The sequence below is a fragment of the Pygocentrus nattereri genome, chromosome 19 (assembly GCF_015220715.1).
Source record: "Pygocentrus nattereri isolate fPygNat1 chromosome 19, fPygNat1.pri, whole genome shotgun sequence".
NCBI lineage: Eukaryota > Metazoa > Chordata > Actinopteri > Characiformes > Serrasalmidae > Pygocentrus > Pygocentrus nattereri.
The window spans coordinates 14,799,433-14,812,007 of NC_051229.1; positions in this window are offsets into that span (position 1 = coordinate 14,799,433).

The window sequence follows — 12,575 nt, forward strand, 5'->3', positions numbered from 1 at the left end:
TGCGTTATACTGCATTGTGGAACAACAGTGTCTATGAATGCCATGCTCAGAAATCAACCCCATTCTAAGTATGCATGTTTACATATACTCAGATTTGGCACTAGATCATTAAATTTATAAAAAAAATGGAATTTCTCACAATGTCGTAAGAAGTGCTGATTTAATCTTAGAAGAAAATGTTGGTGGCGCATTTATCATCTTGTCTTCTATAGCTTGACCTTGTATAGGAGAGCCTTTTCATAGAGGCTGTGAAGAACCATCAAAGAATGGTTCTACCTCACTCTGAAAGCGTTTAGTAAACCCCAGCTCAAAACATCTTTTATGGCATATCATCTTTCCATTACAAATTGGCAACATGCCTTATTAAAAAAGTGTACAGAGCAGAAGGATAATTAGAAGCTTCAGGTCTCAGACAGTCTTATCCCGTTTTTGTTCCATGGAGAGATGTAAGCCTTGTTCTGGTAGTGGACTTCCCAACTAAAATGGGACATATTCTTAACATTAGCAGAAGTTCTGTTTTGGTCCACTAAATCACATTATGCGTAAAATGCAAGAAGGACATATTAAATGCTATGAACAATTCCCCCACATGTTTTGAAATAGCATTTCTTTTATGACATTCATTGGAGGACACTGAGGAGACATGCACTATATGACCACAGGTGGACACCCCTTCTAATTACTGAGTTCAGATATTTCAGACACATCTACTGCTATCACGTGTATAAAATCCAGTACATAGCCATTCAACCACAACAAATGGGTTGTACTGAAGAGCTCGGTGACTTTAAACGTGGCACTTATAGGACGCCATCTTTGCCACAAGTCACTTTGTGAAATTTCTTCACTGCGATATCTGCCCCTGTCAACTGTAAGTCTCTACTAATGTGAAATGGAAGCATCTAAGAGCATCAACAGTTCAGCCATGAAGCGGTAGACAACGCAAACTCGGAGTGGGGCCACCAAGTGCTGAAGTGCATAGCACATAAAAATCACCCATTCTCTGTTGCATCACTCACTACAAAGTCCTCTGGATGCAACATCATCACAAGAAGTGTGTCAGGAGCTTCATCAAATGAGTTTCCATGGCCAGACAGCTGCACACAAGCTTAAGGTCACCAAGTGTAGGCAAGAGTGCTTAAAAGCATGGCTCCACTGGACTCTGGAGTAGTGGAAACATTCTCAGGAGTGATGAATCTCTATGAATCTCTATCTGGCAGTCTGACATATGAATCTAGGTTTGGCAGATGCCTGGAGAACTCTACCTACCAGAATGCAAAGTGTCAACTGTAAAGTTTGGTGGAGGAGGGATAATGGTCTGGAACTCTTTTTCAGGGTTTAGGCCCCTTCAAAATGTTGTGTAGGCTGTCATAGCCACAAAGTGGGTGGGCTCCATATTAAAAGTCCACATAAATGCCTATGTTTTTAGAATGGGATGTCCAACAAGTTCATTTAGGTGTGACTGAGTGTGGTTGAGTGTCCACATACTTTTGGCCATATTGTGTTCAGTATGTATAGTATGATGCTCAAGGCATGAGAAAATATCCTTAAAGTGGAAAAAACAACTAAGAAGGTTCCATGTTGAACCCTGCTACATAACGTTGGCATAACTATGCCACAAAAATGTCATAATGGATGTTACCAATAACAATAATTGACAAAATGTTTGATGTCATGACAGTTTTGTCATATGCTAGCTTTTGCTGAATGTGTTCGAATTAGCTGTCATGACATTAATCATTATGACATGCCAGAAAATATTCTGGTAATGTAACCTGGCACTGTTATATTATGGAACACAACCTGTCATGATAGTGTATGACATCTGCTATGACATTCATGGCATGTTATGTCAATGTTATGCAGCAGTGTTCAAGTAAAGTGTTAGTAGCATGGGGACATATTATATATAATTTGTGGGACTCTACAGTATAATGTCCTTACAACTGTTAAAGCCACTCTGAGAACATCCTAAAAACGGTATTTGGGTTACCACTGTTCCACTTCCTAAGTCTGTACCACATTTTTTTGAGTATTCTCATTAGCTGTGCCTTGTCAGATCCCTAAGAACCCTAAGGATCAGTTAGGGAGGCAAAGAGTTTTTCAAGTTTAAATGATTCCATCCAGAACCCCATGCAAATCCCTTGAAGAATCGTTTTTGTGAGTGTGCTAACACAATAGGCAACTAGCATATATGCCTTCCCACTTCTTCCCTTAGGTCTTCACTATGTGATGTTGCTAAAGCTTCTTATTAGCCGTTTAGCATCACCTGATTGTTCTTGCTTTTTCTTCCACTCTTCAGCTGTCATTCATTAGTGGCGGCACCTCCTTAAGCTCTGTATTTGTTTGTTTTGCTTCATGGGGGGGGGGCAAAGACCCATCTCACCCTCAGAGTCACACACGAGACAGAGGTACAGAGAGACAAATGTAGAGGATAAAGTGAGGGAGAGTGAGAGAGAAAAAGAGAGACGGATAGGGGGACAGGAACCTGATGCTTCTGTGTCTTGTTAACAAGGAAGGTGTTTGTTTTCCTTACCTCTCTTTTCCTTCTTTTCTTTCTCTTCCTCCCCCTCTCTCCAGGAGGCGAGAGCACGGAGCGCCGGGTTGTGGGTGGCGTGAGTGGAGGATTGGTGGGGGGGTTCTCCAGAGAGTTCTGTGGCCTTTCTTAAATCAGGCCCCTTTTTTTTTGTTTGTGTTTCCTATGATTGAGAACACATTGGCCCGGGCCGGGGCTGCTGGGGTCCCTCTCTCTGGGGTCGCCCTAGCTCCTTCCTCTGCTTAGAACTGCAGCCAGAGCAGGCCTGGTCGGGGGCCGCAGGCCGACCCCCACAAGAAAGGTCCCGCAGTGAGATGACCCTCCACTGCCCCCAACAGGGGGTGACCTGCATGCCACTGGCCATCTCTCTCGGGTCCCTCTCCAAATCGCCCGACAGGCTCACAGATACACAGCACCCGTCCCGCATGAAGGTAGCTGCGGAAATGAAAACTCAGCTGCTCTCAGGTTACCTGACTACCTACAGCAACAAGTTTTAGGCCGCTTTAGAAAGTTACAGCTATTTAAAGCTATATGGCTGGAGGAAAAATGACAAAATAAATCCAAATGAACACTAAAGACATATTTCATCACAGCATCAAATTTACACAACAATGTAGTCAATCAGCCACTTGGTGTCTGACGTTCACTTCTTTACACTGGAACTACAAGGCTAATGTAAGTAACAAGTAGTGGATGCTTACACAGCACAAAATAACATCATGCTAACTGTGTAAACCATCATTAAACATGTGCTTCAAAACACATCCAGTAATCTCAAATGAACTTGAATATTGGGTTCCATGCATATTATGTATTCCAGATCAAAGAAAAATTGTGTTTACTTGATTTTTCACCAAATTGTTTCTTTAATACTATAAACTATGACAATGCATTCTATTTCCAAACCTCGCCTATAGTGTAGTTACCATCCAATACCTGGTTGGGCTGTCAGTCCATCATTAAATTAATGAAATGCTTGTGGTTGAATTGGACAAATCCATGCAATGGCTAGAACTGAATTGAGTTAAAAAGGAAATTAACCTTCTAATCAGCTCACAACATTTTGAAAACATGCCGACATTCTTGTTAGTTTTTACTGCATTAATCCCTAAACTCTGGTAGCTGGTTTCCCAGACATGGATTAAACCTAGTTTTGGACTAATGGTGAATCTCCATTAGAACTTGCTTTTAGTCTAGGATTAGTCTGGGAAAGTGGCCCTACCTTAACTATTAACTTTAAGTCTTTGTAACTACTGTGAACTATGAACTAGTGTGGACCAACTGACTGGTTCTTATAGTTCACACGTTACAAGGTTTTTCACCCAAAGGGTTTTTTGAGTGAGGCCATAGTAGAACCACTATTGGATCCCTAAATAACCACGTCTAAAAAAAATATGCAAATATGAAGCATCTTTAAAGCATGCAGAGCCTTCTGATAATGTGTTGGTTCTTTACCAATTTAAGGGTACTTCCTAGAATCTTAACATTCTGTAAAGGCTCTTTAAATTTCTAGGTTCTTCACACTCACACATCTCATTTACAAAAAAAAATGGTTCTCTGAAGAACCTTCTGTTGAAAGGTTTTTAAGGGGATCAAAGATGGTTCTTCTATGGCAGAGCTCTGAAGAACCATTTTTGTCATCTTTATTGTTAAAGGAATTGTACAAAATCAAATTTACGTGATTGCTTGCGTACATTATTGATTACACTTACTCTAGGTTTAGTCCATCAACCAAGACTTGATTGGTGTCCAAATTTTGTTTCTTTAGTTTAGCACTAAATCTTTAAGACTAACGCTGTTAACAACACTAGAACACAACAGCCACCCAACTAACCCTGTTCATTTCTGTACAAATTATTCACCAAAATCTCAAACCTCATCCAGGTCTTGATTAAGGTTGTGCAGACTTGTTGATGTAGTCTTGGGCACAATATGATTTACAGTGAATATGAACAATACTTCACTGCTATGATCAGCCATTTCAGACAACATTAGGACTGGGATTCACAAAGCTCTACTGACCTTGGATCAGATTCCTCCTTATTTAGTCCAGATCAGCACTCCTACTCTTGATGGGGTTTGTGAATACAGACCATGTCTGAAGTGGCTGCCTATGTTTTGTTCATTTTTATAGTTCACAGTATGCCATACTGTCAACTAAATTACATTGACATTTCTGCATTATCTTAAGGAGACCTGGTTGTAGTTTGAGTGTAGTAAAAGGAGATTTTGGTGATGTATTTTTACAAGGACAATTTGAGTGACTATTGTGTTCTAGTGTTTGTTAGCAATGTTAGCCTCACCACTCCAGTTCTAAACTAAAAACACAAAAATTGGACATCAAACATGCTTTGGTTGACTGACTACACCTGGGACAAATGGAAAATTGTGTAAATTAAATTTTTGGCAAACCATGCTTTAAAGAGCGTACTTTCCAGATAAACACTTTTAAATAGCTTTCAAGACCACTGCCCAGTACTGTAGAGGCATTATGTACCCTGCATCAAAAATACATGTTTGATAGAACCAGTATGTATTAAAAGTGAAGTACATTATTAAGCCATAAGGATTTGTTTCTAACTGTGGTAAGAATGTTCTCGGTGCTGTGACTGGGCGCTCTGTTCCTATGAAAGCACACATGCGCGTGTTTAGATAATCAGGAACGGGGAGGCGAGCGAAGCCGTTTGCGCTCCGTATGGCATGGCTTCCCTCAGGAAGACTGTGCTGAAGTTCAACATAAACAGGACATCGAATCATAAGCAGGCGCATGCAGCCTCTGCCATCACCCACGGCTTTAACCGCACAAAGAAACGCCTGCATGGGATTCTCCCACATGACTTTAAAGAGCCTTTCAGGAATCAGCCAGCCTGGCAGGCCAGTTTCTGTAAGGACAGGTCTACCAAAGAGCATGTGCAGCACACAAAATGTGTCTTGACTGCTAGCTCTGTAGGTCAAAAACTCTATGCTGAATTGGCAATGCCTGATTGGATTTTTAACCCTGTCAAATGTGCCAAAACGTCTTCTTTGGAGGGGTACCATAGAAGAACCACTTTTGGTTCAATAAAGAATCAGTTGAACAGTTTCAACTGAGTTTTGTAAAGAACCATCCACTGCAAGGTGTTCTTTTGTGGCACTGCACTAAAGAACCCTCTCTGGCACCTTTATTTTTAAGAGTATATAGGGCCTCCTCACTCTACATACACTCTACTACATAATATACATATTAGTTTCATAGTAGTTATTGATTCATTTATGACAGCAAAAGAATAATTATGCTGCAGTTTAAGGGATTCAATCAGATTAAAGTAAATAGCAAGTAGTGTTTGCTTCAGAAAGCTCTACAAGCTAAGCTTTGTGGCAGTTGCTTGACAAGGAAGTTTGCCAAGAAAGGCTTTTTCTCAGCTTCTTCAGGGGGTCCCAGATTGAGATCATTCTGCCAAACTTGAGCCCAAATTGTGTATAAACTAAATTTCACACTGTCCACATTCAATTCACTTTCATTCAGTTTGGAATAAGAGTTTACATACAAAGCAGTCAGCTCTATGCAAACATATAGTAGGCTATATCAAATGCTGCTAAATGAATAAATGCAAATGAATATAAACAGGTGCCTGATTTATTTTGAACTTCATATTCTTATATTCTGATGCATAATTCCAATTCAAACACTCCTAACATTCCAAAACTCCTAAACCTAATCCTAACCTTAATGTTGTTGGTAATCAACTTAGTATCATCAGAAAATGTGTTAATAATTTTAGGTATCTGAAGATCATACATACTACACCATCAAAATAAAATGTGACCTCTTGGTCTTTTCATACATAAACTCATACTCTTGATCGAAAACTACTTTTACAGCTTAAACCTATATTGGATGCCCTACATTTTGGCCAGCAGTCAACTTGGAAGGTAAGAGCATTTTTGGTGAACTAACTCTTTAGTATTTCTTTTACAGTAACCTAGCCACACATTGTAATGCACAAACCCACATAAGCTCTTCAGTGCATGTTTTTGTATTTATGCACTATAATTCAGGTTTGACTCTATAAACAGAATGAAGCCAAGAAGAGCCTGAGGATTTATGAAAAGCTCACTGAGTTGAAAAAGACAAGAGGAAGCACTCACATCAGGCAGTGTGGCTCAACTCAGACTTCCCTTCAGACGGGTGCTAATAGATGAAGAGAGGCATGAATGGAAGCACAAGTTGTGGCTCTGGAGCGTGAAAGCAGCCACAGCTACAGGTGAGAGAGATGAGGGCAGTGCACCTGTCGACCCTGACAGTAGCAAAATGACCCGGAGCGTGGCTCTCACTACCACGTATGTGAACCAGCACAACATCACGGCACCACTGAGGGACAGAGGGAGTGAGTAAATGTCAATTGTAGAGGCTTATCAATTATTTACAACTTTATATCACGCAATTTGTTTCATGTTAAAAACAGAGCAGCTCAAAAAAGAGACACTTCATAGCAATAAAGACGTACAACGTGCCTTAAAGTTTTGTTTTGCAGTATATTTTCAAAATATACTTTTTAAAAATCATCTTGATCCTTGTTTTTGATTCATTCTATTCAATATTGTAATACTACATTTTACTGCTGTCAGAACAAAACCGTCCAAAGAAGTAACTTTACAGGAGAAGAAAAAACATTCTTAACTTTTAATGGAAGTAAATCTAGAAATGTTTTTTTTCCTAAGTAATTTTGGACCATTTCTATTGGTCCGTTCATCACGAAATTTTGACATTACATAAAGGGAAAATGCTTTTTTACGTAAAAAAAAATACAAGGTGTTCCCCTGACAGCAGCAATATATAATAGCACATATATACTTTCCAGTCAAAACAGAAATGAGTTCAGAATATCAGAAAAGTTACACATTAGAAAGATATTGAGCAGAAAATTACACAGAAGCCTCAACAACAAAATATAATATCAATTATATGTGTCTACACACTGCAATTATTAAAACTTCCATTCATTTCAAAGAAATTTGCAGTGATTTTTTTCCACAACTTCAAAGTTCAGTAGAAGTTTCAGAAAAGCATTTTCTGCTTCTCATGATCCAATTTGTAACATCAGTTACAAATTTAGGCTTGTCAGTGTATAAACGCTTACTCTACATCTCAGATGTTCAGTTTCAGTGCAAATTTTCTTTTTTTTTTAAGTTCATTTTCTCAGTAATGGTTTCTTGACAGCTACACATCTTTTCAGACTCATAGCATTGAGTTGACTTCTCACACTGGAAGGATGGACATGCTGTTCATCAGATGGTGACAGTTTTGGTGGTCTACCAGGTCTTGCATGGTTGTCCAGAGTCCCATTTTTTCTATATCTTTAATAAAAAAATGGTTGAATCTCCAATTTTTTACTTATTTTCCTTTGACTTTCCTGTTCTTTATGCAAGTGGAGTATCTTATGTCTCCTCTGAAATATCTCCTGTTCAATGTTCTGTTAAATATATGTATTCGTTTCTTTTCTAATGCTGAAAAATGAATAATGTCTAACTAATAATGGCTGATTGGCTGGAAATTAAATAAATGAAGGGTGATCTCAGGGTGTTTTGCAAGGTACTGTATGTCCACACATACCTGAACCAAACTGAAACATTGAAAAATGGGTTATTTTTTAACTAACGCGTATCTCCTGAAAAATTAAGGCCTTGTACTTAATGATTATTTTGATTGGATATGGATATGTACATGTATATATAGACAAAGAAATGACATATTCCCCAGTTCCCCTTTAGCCATTTACATTTAGTTTCTGATTCAGTTCATTTCAAGTTTGGGTTTCATTTCATTCTGTTCTATGTTTTTAAGCTCCTTGGCTGCTTTTCTGTTCTTCACATCTCTCAATTCGGAGTTTTGGCATTTTATTGTAAACCAAAAGGATCCTAACCTGAGAAGAATAGACTCTAATAAGCTGCAGTCTCTAGGCTAATGCAGATTTTAATATTAAGTACTATTACTAGTACTAGTGGCTATTTAGAAGTTCCTGTGCAGTTCTATAGGGAACTGGAGTGTTTTTTTGTGGCCCAATGCTTTTTACTGAAGTTGTTTTTAGTAGCTACTTGTACTTGTACTTTTATTTCAATGAAATAACCTGGAGGATGCTTTTATTCTCCTCTACCTTGTTCTGATTGAGGCGTTCAGGCCTGAACTGTGTTATGACTTGTTTACAGCAGGCTGGTCCTGATCAAAGGCGGCTCAGTGTAAAACCCCTCGGCACCTTCACCTGCGCCTGTGCCGAAAACAAAAGAGAGTGGGGCGCTTCCTCTCGAGCTGCAGCATGGCCCATCAAAGGATCAAGCCCATATCAGAGCATGCTGGGCTCTCTGTCTGTAAGCTGGACTTCTTAACTGCTGTAAGAGCTCTGTAGTGTGGGGATTTTCTCTTGCTCTGAATATATCATACCATACTCTTTATTGAGTGAAACAGTAATTTTTTAAACTGTAATTTGATTTTAGTATTGCACAATTTCAGCCAGTGATTAACTTGAAAGGTGAGCATGTGATTTATAAATTAAAGACAATTGGTGTACTTCCCCTCTAATATTTGTTTTATTTGTTTGTTTGTTTTGTTTTGCTGTTTTTTTTTTACAGGAAATTAGCCTCATTTTCTAATGCACAAACCCACATAAGCCCTTTCATGCACGTTTAGTAACCGTACATTACTATTAAAATTAGCCTATATAAACAAGTAAACCAAAGAACAAACTGATAATTTATGAAAAGCACATGGTTACAAGTTCAGGTAGAGATGAAAAGAAGGAACATGCCCTTCGAGACTGTCCCTCAGAATGAATCCTTACAGCACTGAATTAATACAGTATTCACTGAATCCTAGGCTTATTATTCAGTTATTAATCTTAAGACACATTGTTGAGTAAATATACTCTCAGAAAAAAAAAAGGTATAGGTACATTTTTATTTTTTTAAGCTACAAACAATACAACTATACCCTGAAAAGGTCCTTGAGTTTTACACTACATTCACTTTTCAAGGAGAAGATAAAACTAAAGTGACAGTTTATAGTATACAAATTATTTAATAACTACCATGAAACTTATATGTAGTTATGAGAATTAGTATTTATATAGTTATGAGAATACAAACTCGCATATGAACTCTTTTAGGCTGGCTTTATACCGTGAAACTCTCATGCAACTAGTTGTGAGTTGCCTGCAACATAATTTCCATGCAACTTGTCAGCTACAAAACAACAACACAACGGCAATAAATACAACCAAGTTTGCATTAGTGTAACTCTTATTCACTGTTAAATAAAGTCATAAATAATGCAGTCAGAGAAAAGACGTTATGGCATCTAGATCATTTTATTAAGCTTTTAGCTGGTTGTCCTCCTTGTCTTGTAAGTCAGTACTGTAGTTTCAATAGTCTGTAGTTATACAGTTGCAATAAGATATTTAGTTTCCTAGAATTATCATGAAGTATCATGGGAAATAAAAACATTTAAAAACAGCCCAGCCCCAAAAATGCACCCCAAGACAGTTGCAGCTTTTTCAAAAGATCTTCCCAACTTCAAAATATTCAGCATTATTCTTAATTTGTAGACTTGAGGAATGAAAACATAGTAGGTCAATGGAGTTCAAAGGGTTAGTTCAGACTCGAGAGTTTGAAGAGATGAGCTACATTGCAGAGCTATAGGTGTCTGAGACAAAGTAACGAAACGATAATATCGTCAGTGGAATAATGCCATGAGGCATTGATCAAATGTATGGAAACAGCAGAAGTAGTGGGACTGTTTTGATGAGGAGATGTCCCTGCTCAACAAATGCAATGGTGTCAATGGTGTTTAGAGAACAAAAAAGAAACTTTTTCCTGTTGTCTTTCATCCCTGTTGTGTTTTGGAGTATTAATCACAGAAACTGAACAAAATCTCAGCCTCATGTAATATGTGTTAAAGGTTTATCATTCACTTTTCCGCAGTGCAATGCGTTATAGTAATTTGACAGGCAAGTTGTCGGGAGAATGGCTTAGAGCTTCCCATAGGTTTCCTGTGGGTGATAAGAAAGGCAAACATGGCCTGTACTCTCAAAACAGCAGCAACAGCGAGCACCTTCAGGAAGAGCACAGACTGCTCCGTGAGCTTTGTAGCACGCTTTGTAATTTAAGGCCGAGGTCAATCCTGGGCTTTACAAAGTGAGGAAGCCCCCGCCCGTTCATTAGGGCCGGGAAGGATCAGCCAGGGCCAACATAAAAGGCCAACAGTAAGGCTTCACTTGATTCGCTTGAAGACCTCTATGTGCTCTTCCATGAAGGAAATGCAAGGTAGTGAGTTACAACAGAGTTCAGTATAGTTCAGCACAGCTGCCATTGTCCTCCATTCGACATTTCATTGTATTCAGTGCTCACTCGTATCTCTTAAACACATACAGCTGTATGTTTTTACTGGTTTTCTGTAGCATTTAAATGTAGCTACATCTTATTACCCATAAACAATAAAACAATAACGTGTACTGCACACCACTGAATTTTTGCATAAAGTAATATTTTTACATTGACCTGCATTACTCCACATCCCACACACTGCTGAATGTGAATGTGCTACATGATGATGTGGTCTTCACTTTGCCATGTTTGTGCACTGATGCATATTGTGTATATGTTAATATGTGCAGTATGGGTAATGTATTTATTTATAAGTGTGCACAATGACCCATGCACCTCTACTACTAATGCATCCAAGTTTTTTTGTCTGTCTAGTTCTCTGGTTATCTATCTATCTATCTATCTATCTATCTATCTATCTATCTGTCTGTCTGTCTGTCTGTCTGTCTGTCTGTCTGTCTGTCTGTCTATCTATCTATCTATCTATCTATCTATCTATCTATGTCTGTCTGTCTGTCCATTTCTATATATCTATCTATCTAGGTATTAACATATTCATCTATGTATTTGTATGCTCATTTCTTTATTAAGTACATGTTATTCATTTTTCAGCATGAGAAAAAGCAGGAAACCTTTGTTTAAGCTTCCATTCTTTTCAGGACACTTTACTTCCCATTTTTTCTGCTCCTCCAAAATTCTAGGAAGTTGGTTGCATTTTCTGCTTCTAATGATCCAAGTAAGAAGTTGAGGTCTTAACTGTGGGGTTGGCAGTGCATTGTTCTGATTAAACCAGCTTTTTTGTTTGATATGTGTCTCCTTTTCTCAGTAAGGGCTTCTCAACAGCTACACATCTTCATCTTCATCCTTTCAGACTCATAGTGCTGAGTTGTTTTCTCACAGAGGAAAGGATGGACAGGAACACCTCTGAATTTTTCAGATCTGAAGCAAGAGTGGACCTCGACGTTCTCCTCTCTCAAGCATGAAAGCTTGAATTGCTGTTTATCTGATGGGCACAGTTAGGTGGTCTACCAGGTCTTACACTGTTGTTAGGACTCTCATGTACTCTGGTTCTTTTAATAACTTATTTTCCTTTCACTTTCCTCTTCCTTATGCTATATTTCATCTCCTCAGAAATCTCTCCTGAAAAAATGAATAACTTTTTGCACAGCACATCTAAGTAGAAATAATACTGACAATACTGTCCTTTAGTTAAACAAAGGGCACTGACTCATGTGTCCAGGAAACTGCAATACGTTTTCCCAGAGCCTGCTCAAAGGTTTTAATATGTCTGATCATTTAAAAGTAAATAACTATAGCATGTTCAGAGATATAGGCAGCACTCAGCGTTCTCCATCAGTGCTAGATGTGTGCGCTTTCATTTTGCCTTCTGAAAGCGTGAGTCATGGTCCTGCTCTGGCTCAGAGATGTGCTCTGTCCTGCTGGCCTGCAGCCTCCTGTCCCTCCGCATTCTTGCACTCTGAACCGTAAACATCCTCATTTCAAAGAGCAGGGCAGGAAGTTTGAAAGGCGCTTTAAATCCTCATATAACTCCACGATTCTCTGCACATGCGACACCTCACTGTCTTTGCGCTCTTTTAATCCTCATGACCGCATACGGACGAGTCTTCGCTGTGTCCTCAGTTACTCAGGATCTTTATGGCGCTGGTCTTCTGTAGTCGCTTTT